General features: G+C 39.1%; 1 protein-coding gene and 1 pseudogene across 1 annotated transcript in view; both read right to left on the reverse strand.

Annotated features, from left to right (window-relative positions):
- LOC140674594 (transmembrane protein 114) overlaps positions 1-17,054 on the reverse strand; it is a 352,543-nt gene that overhangs the window by 104,158 nt on the left and 231,331 nt on the right. The gene's annotated exons all lie outside the window — the stretch shown is intronic.
- On the reverse strand, positions 1,690-17,030 carry LOC140674593 (uncharacterized; annotated as a pseudogene).

Below are 17,054 nucleotides of genomic sequence, written 5' to 3' on the forward strand. Positions count from 1 at the left end.
TTCGTCAATTTTGATCACGTGATCTGTTTTGACGCCAAAAATGAGCGACGAGCGACACCATGAACACGTACCTTAACATGTGCTGTTAATGATGTACTTGACGATACTTGTAAAAAATAAAAAAAATTATTATTAACATTAATATTTCTTTCATTTCTACGACTGTTCTTCCTCACACTATTCTATTCTCCATATGTTTAGTAAATAAAAATTGTATACCTCTCATAAGTTGAGATGCGATACTCTATTTAGAAACAGATACTCTATAAAGAGATGAAAAATGGGATCTTGTGCTATATATTTGAGATAGGTGTGCGCGGCGTTATAGTTTTTTCTCTACGCTTTTTGACGACTAGATGAATTTTAGTATGTGCTCGTATCTTGAGTAAGTGTGTGCATTATGTAATATTTTTCAAATATGGCTGAAAATGATGATAATATTGTGATTGATGACGATTTTTGTGTTAAGGAAGTGATTATCGGAGATAATGATAACAATTTATTGGACATTTCTGACGAAGAGAGATTGGACATTGAAATACCACTTTTAGAAGACAGCGATTATAATAGTGATATCAGTGATTTTTCAGAAAAAATCGAACGTGATCTTCACCGAAATTAATACTTTTGATGAACTGAAACGAATGTGTAATATATATTTTTATTATATAACTGCAGGTAGTGTTCGATTTCGCACATCGTGTTTCATGAGAGTGTCGGACCTGTTTGTAGATATTCGTGCTGTGTGTATTAAATGAGTTAGGGACAAGTCGTTTTCTTCTCTTTCTAAAAAGTCTATCCGTCTATGCCGTGCGGGAACATGAAATTAACGTTTATAAACTAGTTCTCGGACTATTTTGCAGCGACTGCCGAAATCTGTTGTATCAAATATTACCCTATACAGGGTGTCCCAGAACAACCTTCCGTTTGTAAAATGACGTATTTCTGACACAATTTTAAGACAATTTTTCCTTTACCAAAATTTGATTTGAAGCGTAGTTTTTGAGTTATAAGCAAAAATAGTTAGCAAATCACACGTCAAGTACAGAAGGCAGGCAGAAGCGGCGCGGCGCACAGCGAGCGCAGCTGACCGTCCGACGAGTGATTACCGCCGCATGAGTCGCTAACTATTTTATTTTATAATAAAATTATGCTTTAAATAAAATTTTGGTAAAGAAGAAAATGTCTTATAATTACGTCAGGAATAAGTGTTTCTTAAAATAACGTCGGACACTGCGATCAGCTGATTGCTGCACGCAATGTGTCTCTCAGCTGAGCCGAAAAATCAATATATCGATCGGTCTAAAGTCGTCGACAATGTCGATGACAATCGAAGGAATGTCGCCGTCGCGGAGACGGTTATTTCTCTCTCTCTTTCTCTCACTCACTCTGTCCCTTTCTTTTACGCATACACTCAGACATACACATATCGCGTGTAGCAATCAGCTGATCACAGCGTCCGACGGTCGGCGATCCAGAATAACTTTTGATCATTAAAGTAACGTTATTTTAAGGAACACGTATTCCTGACGTAATTATAAAATATTTTCTTCTTTACCAAAATTTTATTTAAAGCATAATTTTATGCTATAAGATAAAATAGTTAGCGACTCATGCGACGGTAATCACCCGTCGGACGGTCAGCTGCACCCGCGGTGCGCCGCGCCGCTCCTGCCTGCCTTCTATACTAGTAGTAATGAGGCAGGTATGACCCGTCAAAACAAACCCCCACCACCGCGCCCTCGGGCACCGCGGGGGGTGTCTGGTGTTTTCCCCCACTACCACCAGGACTGACCGGAAAAAAAAGTGGTGGTTGGAGGGGGAAGGGTTCGCGCTCAGGTAAGAAAAATTTATTTTTTGGAAAAATTTTCTGGTTTTCTCGGGACTTGAACCTGGGTTCTTCGTATTGCTGATCCTGGTTCTGGTGTGCTGAGTTAAATAAGAACTTACTAGAGTAAAGGTTAGATAAGATATTTATGTTACGTGGGGCAGGTATGGCTCTTGGGCCGATATTGGTTACGGTGCTGGTGAAGGGAGGAAAAAGCGCTTTAACATTCTGCAAGCGGGGCAGATATGGTTCTTGGGACGATAGCGGTTACGGTGACGGTGGTGGGACGGAAAAGCGCTTTGGCGTTCTGCACGTAGGGCAGGTATGGCCTGTCAAAACAAATAACGTTACATGGTAGTTGACCATGTATAACGTCATGCCTGTGAAAATGAAAAAAAAAATAATAACACAGGAACATGCAGGTTCTATCAAACGCGATGGTATGACGCAACGAAAGAAATAGTATTATCGGTGTCTTATATTATATTACGATGAGCGCCTATTGTTGAAAGAGGTTGCGGAACATCCTCTTTCAACAATAAAAGTAATGGAACTACTTATATGTAAAATGGGAAAGAGGAGTGAGTGAAAGAAATAAATGATTAAAAATAAAATTGCTCACATTTATTGATGCAGATTTTTATTACAAAAATCAATATTCTTATTACATATAATTAAGGTAATAATTAATTTTTATTAAGTAATAGTACAATGTATTTTTTTATATTTTATTACACAAAGGTTTATATGTTTAAACATTACATGTCGGTATATTTAATACGTTTTTCGTGAAAGAAAATTTTATTAAATAATCGTACAATCAAGCGATCGTTACGCAATCTTCGGTAAAAAGAGTAAGAAACTGATTAGTAACCACCAAGATCGTAACCACTACACATATAATATAAAAATACGCAGCAGTATTGCCCGGAAGTTTGAGAAAAAATTCCTTGTATTGGTGGGTGTTCCAATGGTGGATGGTGGAATTTCGCCGCAGTCGGAGTAAAAATCTGAAATACAAAGGGGGTAATCCGTAGCTATCGAAGTAAGTGCCTGTACCGTATTTATCGAGGAAGAAAGCGACACAATGTTCTCCAGGTCGAGTATGGTTGTTGGTGTTAGCAACGATGGCCGTCGACCTCGTCCACACTCTCGGAACTCTGTCGGCAGAATACACTCCCACATGTCTGGCATCGAGATGGTAAAGTGCTTGCAAAATTTCGCAAGAGTTCATTTTTTCCAACAAAGGCGAACGAACGTACGGTATTATTTGAATAACGTCGGTTTTTACCTCTTTTAATAATGCGATTTTATCAATATCGGCTTTCGGGTTTTCAATGTCGGTTTGCGTAGAAATGTTAGTAATTTTGAACTTGTTTTCATCCAGCAACGTCTTTGATTTCGTCAATTTCACGAATCCCTCTTCTTCTTCTTTTTCAATTAGATGTTCGATTTTTTGCAGGTTTTGTTTCTCTATTTCATTACTCGATTTAATATTTTCATTCATGTCACAAAAAACATAATCTTTGCTTTCGATTTCCTCGGCGATTTCGTCGTCTGTGTTCTCGGAGTATATTTCACAATCTTTCTCAGTACTACAACTAACTTGAGTACTAAACGTAACGTCGATATCACGATTATTTTGTGTGACTATCCAACATTTTAGTTTATAAGCATTGTGTAATGCGCAACGGAAGATTCCAAAATCCGTGGTGAGAGCAATATTGTCCGTCTTCTTCTTTTGACGATAGGTTTTTAAATGGCGGAGAGATATCTTCCAAATTATTTATATCTCTGGAAAGTATATTCCGCAAGTAGCTTGCCTTTTCGTTGCCTCTAACGTAAATGTAACGCACACGTTTTGTAATTTCGCGCAAATGTGAAATAAAATATTTCAGATTAGTTTCACCGTCGAACTACTCGATACCGTGATAATTTTGCGAGAGCCAATTGTTTTCTCGTCTTGCTTTTGCGGATAATTCTCCAAATGGATGTGGAGGCATCATAATCCAATGGCCGACGATTGGGCGTCAATCGAGACAATGGCGACTTCCTTTGGGGTAAATTTATCGTTGACATCATGGAAGCCTTGTATGTCCGATGACTATGTCCATATTGTGAAAATTTATGTGCTTGCAATGACAAAGTATAATCTCTTCACGAAACGCTCGCGTTCACGTCTCGAATGAAACTAAATCTTCTTTTGTTACAATACACGTTTTTAGAAACCACGGCAATATCGATATCTTATTTGAAAATGGAGGGGGAATTTTTAACCGAGTATTACACTACGAGGCATAAATCGTGCATAGATAAACTAGCCGGAAAAATCGACGATGACTTGACGCGACGCGTCGATTTCTATCACATTATCGAACTCTGTGTAAACAATACAGTTAACGGTCTCGGCGAGAGCTCTCTCGAATCGCACTTCTAATCGCAAACTTCCATGTTTCACAAGATTCCAATGGCCGGCACAATTAGCGGACAAATCGGGTGTAAGGTCAAAAACAAATAACGTATATCCCTTGAAATAATTCTCTCTGCTTATAGAATTTCCTTCATTCAAAAAATGGATACCTGTCCCCAAAAAAAGCGTTTGATAAGCTTCAACATAAAACGGTTCTTCAACCGAGAAAACCGGCTGTAACGGCCTATTGGGAATTTGCATACCATCGACATACATCGAGAAGAAATTTAAACCCCAATTTTTAAAATTAAACGGATTTAATTTTCTATCACCATTAAATGCTTTATTATTGACGAAGCCGACTATTATTCGTTTCGGTAGTTGACCTAATATTGCATTATCTATTGATTCCGCCATTACCCCGCTATGAATCGTAAAAGTTTTAACTTCGACTCTCGTAAGTGGATACTTGGCAGTAACTTTACTCAACATTCTAGCATGTGCGAGTAACACCCCGGCGCTTATTTTCGCTCTTCTCACAAGTAAGCTGGCATCCAATATATGAATTTTCGATAAACTGTTACTTTCCATGAGACAAAATGAATCTTTCGAGCATACGAGTCGTAAGCGTACTTCTACTTAATTAAAAATTTGTTTTGATTGAAAACGTCGCAATGAAGATGTCCTATAAGATCTAGCACTCGTTCTCCGTGAATGTATCGAGCTCGTCTCACGAGCGCGGCGTTGCCTTTTGATTCCAATAGATCGTCCATGTATCCAAGTGTATCCGCGTCCCACAGACTCGAGGTTAGATGGGTAGTTTTTGCGGGTGAAGAGTAATTTAACAACGCCTCGATGTACGCGTAAGCGTTGTTCGGAGGCGACACGAGCTTTTGATTGAAATACACGTCGATCTGATTGAAGATGGAGTGGAGTAAATGATTTACGGGCCCTACTTTGACCTCTGTGGCGGCGGTGGTACCTCCCGTTCGCGGCGCGAGGTCGTCGTTGGTTTCCACACGCACTCGAAGGCTCAGCATGGTATGTGTGAGATCTAAATATTCTTCTCCATGGCCTAGGATGACGAATTCTATCGGCGAGTCGTCCGAGAGCGAGCTGACGGGTTTGTAATAGATCCATTGTGAACTTTCGATGCTAGTCTGCGTGAGTGGTAAAGAAAAAAGATCGAGTTCACTTTTTAAACACTCGCTCGAATGCGTATGAAGAAAAGACATGATTATTTACCGTAAATTTTTATCAATATCTTTTACCGATATTTTCGTTGTCTACTGTGTTTAGCGTGGTATCGTTTAAGAAAATATGTCGGATACGGTGCGCTTTCTAGAAGTTTTACGACGTTTCATGGAGGAGTTAAGTCTTTTCTTTGACTTGCGATTTTTCTTTCTCCCCTTGCTTTTTAATGTTTTATTCCGCGCTTTGGTTTTTTTCGGTAATCTTTTCTTACTTGATCGCCGACGTTTACCGTGGATTTAACGATACGCGCGTTAAGCCCGGCGAAAGGAAACAGAGCTGCGTGCATTTTCGCATCTGTCTTATATCCCGAGCCTTTCATCAGACTGCTTATTTTTTCTTTAGCTTTTCTCTTGAGATTGTCGCGCGATTCTTTAAAACGGTTTTCGGCCGACACCTTTAGCGGTATATTATTTTCAATATCACCGATCATATTAACACCTGCTTGTAAAGCTTCTTTCCCTACTGCACGCGCTCCTCTACTTAGATAAAGTAGTATACGTCTAAATAATCCTCCTAGAAAACTTCCGATTCCATGACCGCCTTGATAAAGTGCGCCGACGAAAACTCTCGGAATTCCACCACCTCTGCCACTTTGTAAATTGTAATACTCGTAGTAATCTGTTATGTTGCGTTTGAGAACTTAATTTTTATCTTTTTTCCTATGACACCGACGTTCGCAATACTAACGGGTTCGCCTAAAGTGTAACGTCACAGTCGACGTTCCGGATTCGAATGCTATTTTTTTCCGAACTGATCTCTTATATCGATTTCAACCCTACTGAAATTTGTTCGTCGTAACGGGATATAATGCAGAGAAGAGAAATGTTTTACTTGATTCGTTCCGTACTCGTAATCGCGACCATGCCCCTCGACCGACACTATTCGGAGAAGAGGAGACTGCACATCGCCTGTTATGTAAGGTTCGCAAATATCACAATAAACGAATAGTTTATTGGGAATACCGCGAGCCAAACTATTGGGTTCGTAACTAAAGAATCCAAAGTATCCCTTTTCAAACCCGAGTTTAACAAAAATTGATGTAGATTTTTTTTGAATCAGGATTATACGTCATAAGCATAGTATAGTATCGTCCTTCCCACTTAGGAGCATTATAAAGTGCATCCTCTAAACCGAGTATTCGTAGAAGTTTATCGGAAAAGTTTACATAATGATTTAATTTGCATTTATTTTCATCACACTCGAGGTAAAACTCTATACTACCGGCGGATAACCCCCGTCGATCCAGACGAAAATGCGAACCGACTCCTTTACACGTCGTATTAATCGCATCGAGAAGTTCGTCCATATTTTTATAAATGCCAGCCCGTATTTCGTCTTCCTTCGAAGTTATCACAGAATCTTTTTCCTCGTTACCTCGAATGTCAACATCGGCGAATGTGAGTATATTCTCACCGTGTTGTATATGAAAAAAAATATTGGGAAATTGAATTTCGCTGAGCGCGATTTCCCATTCGCCGTGTAACTGTATCGATTGAGGCAATTCCGTAATAAATGACGAGGTAGTATTGTCCGGAAAATAACGCATACTGCTATTGCTCGGAAGAACCAGTAGAAATTGGTCCTCCCTCATTTCAAAGATTTGTTAAACTTAAAGCGGGAATCCAACTATCGAACTTGCTAGGATAACCACGCCAGCTAACTAACAGCTGTTTATTATCACCACGTCCTCTGCTCTTTATCACGCGATCGACGATAAATTCTTCCTCCTGTAAATTTTTCTCGACTAGGGCTAATTCTTGCTCGTAAAAAATACCGTCTATGACCTCGCCGGCTAAGTCACTTAGTTCGTACACTCGCGGTTTTCGCCAATCAAAAACCCGATGAATTCGAAATATCTCCTCACTCCACTTCGCCTCGTATCCTTTCTCGAAGGTGACTTTTGCTCTACTGATCCGCACGAGTTCGCCAACGCGATATTTAGCCTTTTGTTTTTCGCATTTCTCGTTTTTCCAACGAAGAGTTATATTTTCGCGCGCGATGCGGGCATTTTCCCGCGTAACGACCACAGGTTGCATTTTGATACTGGAATGACGCGTGTGATTATAAGCGTGAACAATATCCTGCAAAACATTTATGTAACGTCGTGTATTTTTATGCCTAAAATAACGCCACATACGTTCCTTGAGTGTTTTATTAAAACGCTCCACTATAGCTGCTTTAATATCAGGATTGCGAGTTACGCGAAAGCGAATGTTTTTTTCTTTTAAGAATTTTTGTACAGGACGCGCGATAAATTCTTTAGCTTTGTCGGTCTGTAGGCAAACCGGTAGACGACCATTGCTTCTCGAGTATATACGCTCAAAAGCTCGTATTACACAGTACCTGTTTTGTCACGTAAAGGTTCAACCCATACAAGTTTACTAAGCACATCGATTACTACGAGTAAATAGGAATAACCGTCATTATAGCTCTTGAGATTACGGAGATCAATCAAATCAGCTTCCCACAAATGTCGATATTTGTCATGTTATAATGTAAACGCGGAAATTTTCGTCGTACCGGTCGATGCAGCGTGTACGCGTCTTGCGATTTAAGTCAAGAACATTGTTGCGACTAAGATTCGGTTTAACGGTTCGCGTTAAATTGTCCACCGCGGAATATCCTACGTAGTGCGAGGGATCGTAATACAGTTTTTCGAATTCCGACATTAGAGTCTCATCCAATTGAGTAAACGTTTTTTCCCTTTCGACGGAGAATCTTCGTTATCGTGTTAATGTTTCATCGGTGCTGTCTTCGCCGGCGGATACAAATATCGTGTCTGCGTCGGACTCGTTTAATTTACGAATGTATGATTTTGAGCGCAGAGTTTTCTTCGGAGTGGAGTTCCCGCGAGGATTTTTAATACGATGAACTCGTAACAAATCGCGATTACCTATGAGATTGGAAGGCATGTTTATATCATGCAGTAATCGAGCAAACTGAATTCTTCCGGTTGCTTTTACGATTTTTCTTTCCCGTATCGCGTCGTTTATGAGATCCGAGATATTCGATCCCGTTACGACTATACCGTCTATAGTCACAACTCCGCGTCTATCCCAGCTAATCTTAGACTCCGGGGTGTCTACCAAATATTTCAATAGAGCGCGTGCTTTGTCACGATAAGATTTCGGCACGGAGACGACTATTTGTTTTATCATTTCCATCGATTGAGCGCGTTTTTTCCCGAAACTGCTACTAGCATTACTACCGCTAATGTTACCGTCACTGCTAATTAAATTTTGCGTTTCCAAAAGTTCACCGTTATCGTCATTATACAAATCTTTCATGTCTTCGTTCTGCTCTTCATCTACCTCGCCATTATTTTTGCGTAAACGTTTTCTCGCAGCTTGAACAAAGTGAAGATAACGTTGAAGTACTTCCTTATACATTTTCCATCTTTCCCCCTCGTCGCGGGGAGTCGCGAGATTAAGAATACGGCACATCTCAGTATCGAGTCGCGATAAAGTAGTTCCAGGCGTCTGCACCGTATTATTATTTTCGTTAACATTTTCCAGATTTTTTTTTTTATCGAATTATCCGACGATGATGCGCTGGGTGCTATTTCCGGATGATGTTGATGTTGAATGCGCTGCATTCTCTCGAGATTTTCCGTAGAAATTAAAACCATTTTTTTAGCTCTTTCCATTATTCAAATATCGTAATCGTTAATGCTTTACTTTTTATTCTGAACAAAACTGATATAAAAAGTTGTATAATTTTTCATTTCCCGATAATCCGTGATAATATAACCTCGAGTAAAGGAGCAATAAGATAGGGTAAGAATCCTCCCCGTTGTACCAGTAGCTTTCTTCTACCTCTCCAATTATCTCGTTTTGTCGCGTCGTAGGATGGTTTTATGCTTGGCTAATCGTCTTTTTTCGTTACTTCCAAGCGGTACGTTTCTTTTGAGCGTATTATAAGCGCACTCTTGTATGCACTTTATTAGTTTATTATCTGCAGTACGTAAGAAAGACACTCTTTGATTTTTTTTCAGATAGCACAAAGTTTTCAAAAGACATGCGTTTCGCTCGCCGATTGATCGTCTAGCAGTTTTTATTGCTCCGTCCGACGAATTCCGCGACGTGACAAAGGATATTTATTTTCTTTTACCATTACGATGTAATAGCGCAACTGGCAAGATGCGTATGTAATCACCTTCCTTTTATATACCCTCTCCTCTATTGCTCGATCTACGAGGTACGTAGACGTAATGCAGCGAATCGTCGGGAAAGATACACGTCCGAAATCAATATTCGTCTGTAGTCGATTGTTTTAAATCAAGCAATAAATACCCATGCGGTCTCGAGGTTGCGTTGTAGTATGCTTCTTCCATAAACTTTGGGTCGTCGGGATATACTTGATGTGTTAAATGACGAATTTGGGCACGATCACGCGAATTTTTGAAAACAACTATATAATTCGCGTTGAGAGATATGTCACGCTGTCCACGCCCCTGATGGAACAGATTTTGTGAGATAAGAATAACACTGAGATTCTTATGATGGCTTCCTTTCGTAAACAGATCCACGATAGCATCGCACGATGATGATTCTCTCAGAAGATCGTCGATTATTACCAATTTCGGAGAAAGCGGATCGTTGGAATAATCTTCCGGGCGCGGCAATCCCTCTCGAAATTCGATTATATTTTTTTTCGCGTTTCTCAAAGTATTATTACCGCTAAAGTATCCGCTTCTTCGCGCGCTTTTCTCTTCTACTTCTCTTTCACTCACAGCGTGTTGTAAGCGCTGATACGCATCTTGCCACTCGGCGTAATAAAATAAAATTCTCTTGAATCGTACATCGGACATGATTGATAAACTTCGAAAGAAAGTTTCCACGAAAATCGTTTTTCCGCATCCCGTAGAACCGCAGACGATCGACGTCCAAAGATGTTTCCAACGTACATCCATTTTGCAAAATGAGCGATTGCGCATTTACACACAAATTCATAAATGAAATAAGTTCAGCGTCACCCTTACAAATAATAATAAGCTTATTAAAAATGCGCATGCGCGATAAATTTTTAATTAAACGTTGGAATGCAGAGGAATAAGCTTATCAACGCTTCGGGGTCCTCCACCCGCGGCGGTCGCGTGCTCGCGCAAGCGAATATCTCGGTGAGCGTAATGACGCGGTGATAAGCTGTATCTTTAGTAAAAATACTCTCACCAGCATATATATGCTCGCGATAACAAGGGATTGAGCGTACGCGCAATTTTTAAAAAAATTATTGTTTTACTAAATAAAAAATATACCACTTAAAAACTAAATTAATAAAACTAAAAAATATAAAAAGTTGGAAGGAAATAGGAGCAGTATTTTTATTAAAAATGAATTTTTATTTTTATATATGCATTTACATAGCATTTTTCTTATTAGCTATATTTACATTTTTCAACTAAACTAAGATTTACATTTTGTTATAAAAAAAATTACAGCTATATTTAAAACTAAAATTTTATTTTACAAAACTTTACATTTTGACAATATTTATGTTTTACGCAGGGTGGGCGGAAAACGTGCGCAATTCTATATTTTTACACGCAAAGTTAGAGGAGTGAACAAAAAAGTATGCTAATATCTATCAAGTTTCTGATAAATACCCGTACGGTAGAGAATATCGTTTTGTTTTTATAAATCTTCGTTTTAATAGCACAGGCGCACATCTTTTTGTTTCATCACGCGTAAAATTTCGAATAATTATATCATGAAACACTGTGCGCCGAATGGCTTTAAACCGAAGATTTATCCTCGATTCAGGGGTTGTTTCTTCTATTTGTTCCTCTGCCTGTTCCTCTCTTTGTCTTTGTAATAATAATTCTCTAATGCTAATAAAATTAACTAAACGCGAGTTTTCAAAATTCAGGGTTATACCCTTTACTTTACAAACTTCGCGAATGAGTCCATCGGGTGTACGAACCACATACGCGTAAAATTTCGGTCCACCGGATACGAACGATTCTATATAGCTACCCTCGCCGTAGTTTGCGAGTTCATCCGTCATATCGCCTAAAAAATTACCCGTACGCGGTTCGTATTCCTGAGGATCGCCGGTACTCACGTATATACATGAATCGGTATCATAATACAAAACGCGGCTTTCTAATTTTTCTAAATATCCGTATAATTTTAATCTTGCTTGTGCCGTTGTGTAAGCTGCTATTACTACATTAGTAAGAGGCGATGGTACGATTGTTTCTTGTCGCATTCGTGACGGAACATATATTACCTCGTCGTTTACGAGCAATATATCGGTTATTTCATGTTGCGGGCTAGTGAGTAGGCTCATTAATTTCTGCTGCGTTTTAACGATGTTAGTATGTGGCAAGTTTTCGCGTTGACCAAATTTTCCCCAAAAAGAATTTAACGCTAGTTTTGCGACCGAACGTAAACCGGGGTTATGTACGATGTTATTTTTCTCAAGAGCAATACCTTCTGTTTCCTCGTACTCACAAAGATATCGCTCTTTAGCATCGTCATCCTTGCATTCGCTCGGCCAACCACTAGCCTCCTGCTTTAATTGTAAAAATGTGTTTATATATTCGGCGAATAGACCTCCCTGGCGCGTGGTGTGATTATAACGAGTGACATTATACTGTCAAATCTCACTAACCTCTGTCACAAAATAACCTTTCTCCATAGCTTTCTTTAATTCGCACGATATCCATGTACCTTCGAATTCGCGTTCGGAAGGTTCATGAGCGCACGCGGATTGAGAAAATGTTTCGCAACAAGCACGACACAATGCGAATAATAATTTACCCTGCACGCGATAGGGTAATACAGGGTGAAAAAGATTGCGGGAAGGGAGTACTCTGCAACGAACAATTCCTTCGACCGAGTCGAAATTATATCCCGGTGATATTTCGATTAATTCCGCGCATTCCTCGCCTACGTATACCGTTGGATGCTCGATTGGAAAAACACCGGTTTTCAACACATACGGGTACAGTGAACATACATCAACGTATCGTATCTTCTCCGTTCCCGTAATCTCGTAGCGCGTCACAATATTTTCCGTGCGCTCTTCGTAGAAGGAGTGTCGAGGATCGAGCGATTCGTTGTCTAACATTTGATGATGTAAATATTCACGCATCTCAACATTTTCATTTATATCGTGATCAAAGTCGCACTCCCATTTCTCTATCACCCTGTATTCCCGTGTTCAAAGACGCGATGTCGTTGCGACGGTATGCTCATAACGTAAATCGTTTGTATCGGTATGATCTGACGAAAGCGGTTATCGCGATTGACTCGAAAACATCTCGGACAACCATGCCAGAAACATCCGTGAAACTGTAACACGTAATATTGCATTACTCCGTTTTCCACAGACTCGTAGTACCCATCGACAAGCGTGCCATCGGGTAAACGATATTCCCTGCTTCGCCCTGCGTGGATAATGCGATGACCGAGCTCACGCTCCTTCCACACTAACCACTGTAGAGCTTTGCGCGACTGAATATTTACACGTCTGTAACCACCCGCAGGAATAACACCTATCTCTCTTTGCACGCGTCATCTCTGAGTGCCATGCCAAAAATTTTTCGCGTTCTTTCACCTGCATGGAATCAGGTGAATAATATTGTACATCGGGCAGTGGACCGACATAAGATTGATTATCGATAGTATTAAATAAGTGAGGAAAAATACCTTTATTCGAAATATCCGTCAGACCAAAAGCCTTAGATAATTCGAATAAACGCATTGGCATATAATTAACACTATCGATAAATTTTGTACGTCCCACCGTTAATACAACTACTTTCGTTCCGTTTAAAATTACTCGCGGCTCTAACGAGATACGGTTTTCCACGATATGATGTAAAATAAATTGAGCATCAAACGATTTAGCGTTATGTGCGATACAAATTATTTGTTTAAAATATTTTGTCGGACGTGTTACAAAATTCCTATACGGGATTACGATGAAATATATATTCCCGAATCCCGCACCAACGACATCGCACCGAGGTTTCATTTATTTCCGCGCATGACTCGCAAATTTGATGAGCGACACAGAGCGTAAGCACGTGAATTTTTACATTCGTGGTACCGTGGAGCGTTTTGTCTTGCCTCGTCTCAAAGTCGTAAAACACGAATGCTACACGGCTTTTTTTACGTGCGGATATACAATTATTTTCGCCACCGTTCCTCCGTTGTTGTTGCTCCCCATTCTCTTCGATAAATTCCGCACAATAAGGATTGAAATTATCGCCGCGCCGAATAAGTAACATATAACAAAGATGGTTCAGCGATTGTAAAGAATGACACACGGCACAATAAGCCATGTCGCATTCGTGTTGTTTATTTCTTTGAATTAACCGGCCGCAATCATTACAAGATCGTACAATTTCGCAAACGCTTTTTTGCGATTTTCCATCGTATGATTTCCGCGCACAATGACGCTCCAAGCACTCACGATTAAAAAATCCCCGTCCACAATTATCGCACCTAATATATGGCGTATCTGTTTACTCGCACGGCGGTATCGCGTTACATCGCGGACATTTGTTAGAGCATCAATGCTCCCCCTTATCGGAGCGATAACTTAAATTACACGGAACGTAGTATCCTCGCCCACCCGCGGCGGCCCTTAAATTTAAAATTACGTCGAAATGCTTTATGTCCGGATGAAATAATATATTTAAGCACGTACTTGTCTCTCTCTGTAGAGAGGCTAAGAATTCAATCCCGTTGTACAACGGTTTACCGCCTCGACCAAAAGCAACGATATTATATATCACTATAGCAATATTATCCCCGGCGAGATATTATTGAAAGCGTTCGATTGTGGGAATTTCGCTTCCTTCCTCAGGAATCGTGACACCTGCATTCCTCGTAAGTTGCAACGCTAAGTCGCGTTGTAACACAGAGTTTTGTCGTCTCACTGCGTTCCATTTTTCATGTAACTCTCCCGTGCGCAAATTTCCACGCTCGTTAAAAATTTGAGCGGATACAAGCGCACGAGGGAGACATAAATTGTCCGAATTGGAAATCATTAAAATCGAACGCTTAACAATAATATCCCGCGTAAGTGCGTTACGTCCGCATCCCTGAGGAGGAGTAACTTTAGAAACGCGGATATTAAACGCTAGAGCTATATCATGACCGTCGCAACTTTGCGCTAACGAACTAACAAGATTCCAAATATTCTCGTAAGTCAAGTCGCGAAATGGTCGGAACGATATACCTGCGGGTCCACGCGTAAAATTTCCGGAATCAAAAGTCATCCCGACGTAATCACCTGATACATACGAACGCGTTACGTATGTGTGAAGTTCCCGAAACGCGTTCTCTAGCCAGTTATATATATTAGCTCCCTCGGGTGCGGGTCGGATACGAAAACTAATTTCGCGTCCCTCTATACCGAAATTTCTAAATTGACGCACGTTTTCTGATAATAATACAATACTTCTAAAATTATTTTCTACCTGATCGCCAGTATATACACCCTCCTTTTCTCTTTTATCGGGCTCGTTTTCCACAGCGTTAAGTATTTCCTCATCTGCATGCGAGTGATTTTCTTCTTCTCTTACGCGTACTTGTTGATGTTGATCTTGTTGACGTTGTATTTCGCCGCTTCTTCCACCCCCGATCTGTACTGTGAAAAATAAGAATAATTAAATTATTTTTATGAAATATTTTGTAAAATATTTCTTTCTTACGTTTAAATTTTGTTAATAATGTAAAATTGTTACGTTATTATTTATGAAAGCGGTTCCTCTGTGTCATTCTCTTCCCCCTCTGTTAAATCGATAACAGGAGGTTCTGCAGTTAACACTATGCGAGCCCGTCCTGAAATGTACGGTATTTTAAAATTTGAAAAATAATATTTTGTTTTTCATCAACGCTATAAAATATGTGTTAAAACTTACGTGAAGGTCCCGCCTCTGGCGACGTGTCTGCTTGACGTCTCCTGCGTAAACTTAATTTACCGGTTCGATCTTCGTTTATTCGAGGGTGACGATTTCCTTCAACTCTCGCGATCGCGATCGGGCGCGTTGAGTCTAAAAATTGTTTGATTTAAATAACATATTTTTATAATTTTAAACCCGATAAAAGTAAAAATAAAAACTTACCATTCGAATTCTGGAGAAATCGATGAAAATGCAGCCGAAGAAATTCTATGTGCCCATCAGCATCGCTCTCTTTTTCATCAAAACAGATCCGCGATTCGATAACTTCTCCGACGATATTCAAAAGTTCGCGAAAATTGCAAAAATGCCCTAGGCGGAATAATACCGCGAGCACCACGCTAGGACACTCGCCAGCGAATTTTCCGAAGACGCTATAATTTTTTTCGTCGTCGCTTGTTAATCCCGATAACAATTTGTCAAATTTCTGGCCGCATAAACTCTGTGCCAGTGAAAGGCAAATTTCTACAACGTTTTTAAGATTCGACATGATAATTAATTATTTGCACTGTAACTCGCGTGATGGATAAAATTCAAATTCGGAACTTAAAATGTACTTTTTCCAATACGGAGAACCATATTTATACATTTTAAAGAAAACGCCTCTTTAGGAAGAGGGGAAAATTCTTTGATTTTGCATTGGTCGGATTGTTAAACAAAATGCGATAGGACAATACAATGCAAAACTTTCGAAAGAATGTTTTATTATTATATTTTCTTCTTTTATGGTGGATTAACGGTAAGTTCAAAGAAAGTTTTGGAAATAATCTATTTCCCACGTTTACATTTCTTTTCTTGTTACGTACGATAATAAACGAATATTCCTTTTTTGTTACGTAAAGTAATCTTTATTATTTTCTTTATTTCCGCGGCGGCTCGTTATAAGAAATATGTCGTGAAAAAATTTCGGTAATCTTTATTATTTTCTTTATTTTCTCGCCGACTATTTATAAGAAATATATCGTGAAAAAAATTTCGGAAAAACCAACAAGCAATAAACGCTTATTCCTTTTTTTTTTTTTTTTTTTTTTTTTGTTACGCGAAATAATCTTTATTATTTTCTTTATTTTCCCGGCGGCACGTTATAAGAAATATGTCGTGAAAAAAATTTCGGGAAAACCAACAAGCAATAAATAAATATCTTTTTTTTTATAACTTTTATATGTGACGCAAGGTTTTATTTTTTTTCTTGGCACTTTTTAGAAATTCTTTCTCTAAATTTATATTGAATACAATTTTATATATATATATATATGAAAAATTTTCTTTTATTATATTTTTCTTGATTTTTGTAAAACTACGTTATGAAAATATTATTCTCTGAACTTTAGACGCGACACAGGCAAGCTATGGAGGGTAACGTACATTTTTATAATCTATTTTTTAAATTGATTTAAAATTCCATACACATAATTTTTTATTATTCTGCGCGCGCATTTCCCCCACCACTTTTCTATTTCATCTTTCTAATTTAAGTATTGGGGAAAATTAAGTTCGTTTCCTGCCATCCGAACTAGCAAGTTCAACTGTAAAAGTTCGTTGTTTTCGTTTGTATTCTGTGCGTGATTATTCGAACTTCGATTTTCTACGCAGAAGCAGCTATCATGGACAATCGTAAGGAAATTTCAAATTTCAAGAAATCC

Source organism: Anoplolepis gracilipes, chromosome 16 (genome assembly GCF_047496725.1).
Source record: "Anoplolepis gracilipes chromosome 16, ASM4749672v1, whole genome shotgun sequence".
NCBI lineage: Eukaryota > Metazoa > Arthropoda > Insecta > Hymenoptera > Formicidae > Anoplolepis > Anoplolepis gracilipes.